Source organism: Bubalus bubalis, chromosome 22 (assembly GCF_019923935.1).
Source record: "Bubalus bubalis isolate 160015118507 breed Murrah chromosome 22, NDDB_SH_1, whole genome shotgun sequence".
In the NCBI taxonomy this organism is placed as follows: domain Eukaryota; kingdom Metazoa; phylum Chordata; class Mammalia; order Artiodactyla; family Bovidae; genus Bubalus; species Bubalus bubalis.
This window is the reverse complement of record NC_059178.1, coordinates 45,076,961-45,079,349: the sequence shown is the minus strand read 5'-3', so window position 1 is coordinate 45,079,349 and position 2,389 is coordinate 45,076,961.

Sequence of the window (2,389 nt, the reverse complement as noted above, 5' to 3'; positions counted from 1 at the left end):
TTTCTATTTCATTTGCATTATGTTTTAATTGCTATTATTTTCTCCCTTTTACTGTTTGTATTAGTTATATTATTTTCCTGGCTTTATCTGTTAAAAGTTTATTCAAATTTGTCAATCTTTTTTTTTTTAATTTTTTAAATGTATAACTTAAAGTCATCAATTTCTATTTAAATTTAAATCCTTATAAAGTTTAATGTTTATTGATTAACTTTCTATTCACTTCTAAATATTTTATTTCTATTTTTCCTTTCACTCAGGGCTTATATATAAGGTGTATATATATTTTGTATATAGGTGTATATACATTAATAAATATACAATAGGTATATATATATTTTGAAAAATATAAATGCTCAGGTATTGCTATTTTTCTCCAGATCTCCAGATATGTTTCTAATGAGCAGTCCTGTTTAAAAACAGCTGGCAAACTAGTACAGCCACTATGGAGAACAGTGTGGAGATTCCTTAAAAAACTGGAAATAGAACTGCCATAGGACCCAGCAATCCCTCTGCTGGGCATACACACCAAGGATACCAGAACTGAAAGAGACAAGTGTACCCCAATGTTCATCGCAGCACTGTTTACAATAGCTAGGACATGGAACCAACCTAGATGTCCATCAGCAGACAAATGGATAAGAAAGCTGTGGTACATGTGCACAATGGAGTAGTACTCAGCTATTAAAAATACCATATGTGAAACATATCGCCAGTCCATGTTCAACGCATGAGACAGGGCACTCAGAGCTGGTGCACTGGGATGACGCTGAGGGATGGGATGGGGAGAGAGGTGGGAGGGGGGTTCAGTGGGGGACACATGTACACCCATGGCTGATTCATGTCAATGTATGGCAAAAACACTACAATATTGTAAAGTAATTAGCCTCCAATTAAAACAAATAAATTAATTAAAAAATATAAACAACTGGACTATATGATGATCTTTTATCTAGGGCTTTTTTCACTTTTTCTGTTTCATATTCAGTGCTCCCACTTCAGTTAGTTTATGTTCTCCAATTTCTTCATCTAATCTTCTTTCTTCTCTTTTTTCTGATGCTCTTTCTCAAGACTTTATCAAGTGTAGCAGAAAAGCTTTTGTATGTGATGTGCTGAGTCACTCAGTCATGTCCAACTCTTTGTGTCCCCATGAACTGTGGCTACCAAGTTACTCAGTCTTTGGGGATTCTCCAGGCAAGAATACTGGAGTTGAGTTGCCATGCTCCCAACCCAGGGATTGAACCTAGGTTTCCCTCATTGTAGGTTAATTCTTTACCAACTGAGTCACCAGGGAAGCCCAGGAATAATGGAGTGGGAAGCCTAACCTTCCCCAGGGGATCATCCCAACCCAGAAATTGAGCCAGGATATCCTGCATTGCAGGTGGATTCTTTACCAGATGAGCTACCAGGGAAGCCCAAGCTTTTGGGCTTGGGCTTGTATGATAAATATTTTATATTTTATATAAATATATATTTTAGAAAACACATATGTGATATATATTTTAGACATATATATGATATATATTTTAGAAAACTTTTTTAAAAAATCCAAAATCTTTATTATTTAATTTTATATTTTTATTTCTACATTTATTTAGTCAGATAGTATGTCACATGTGACATTGATTCATTTAAATGAAAGAAAACTTCTGCTCCATGCATACTTCAAAATTATTTTTTAAGCATAAGGTGTTGTAAATAGTTATAAAAAAGTAGAAAAAGATATAGATTTAGATATATTTAAATCTATTGACATTAATTTCAATAATTTGGATGTTGATTTTTTATGGTCTGCTTGATTTTTCAGGGTCTGATTGATTTATATTAAAATATACACAATAAATAAAATAAAATATTCAGTATACCTTGACTTTTGATTTTTCTAATTATGTTAGATTTTGCTTTGTATCTTTTAACATTATTACTTTAGGGATATACATGCTTATGACTGTGATGCAGTGTTATGATTGTTCCTTTTACCACTGCATTACTTCTTTCTTTTCCGTAGATTCTCTTTGGTATGACATGTGTTGCATGAATTTAATATTGCTCTATTATTCTAAAGCATTCCTTTAGTTATTTTTCCATTCCATATTTTCTTTCTCTCTTTCCTTAATTTTTTAATCATCCTGTGTCACTTTGTTTTAATGAATCTTCACCAAGCAGCATGATGGATTATATAATCTATATTACATTTTCTGACATTAATAAGAGGTTTAATTAATATTTTTAAATATTATATTTGTTGATATACTTGACTTGTTTCCACCACACTTATGTTTTCTATTTATGTTTGTCATTGTCACTTTTCTATTCTCCTCCAAGCTTTTGCTTTATTTATTTATCTTTTTAAATTAATTTTTTAAATTTTATTTTATATTGGTGAATAGTT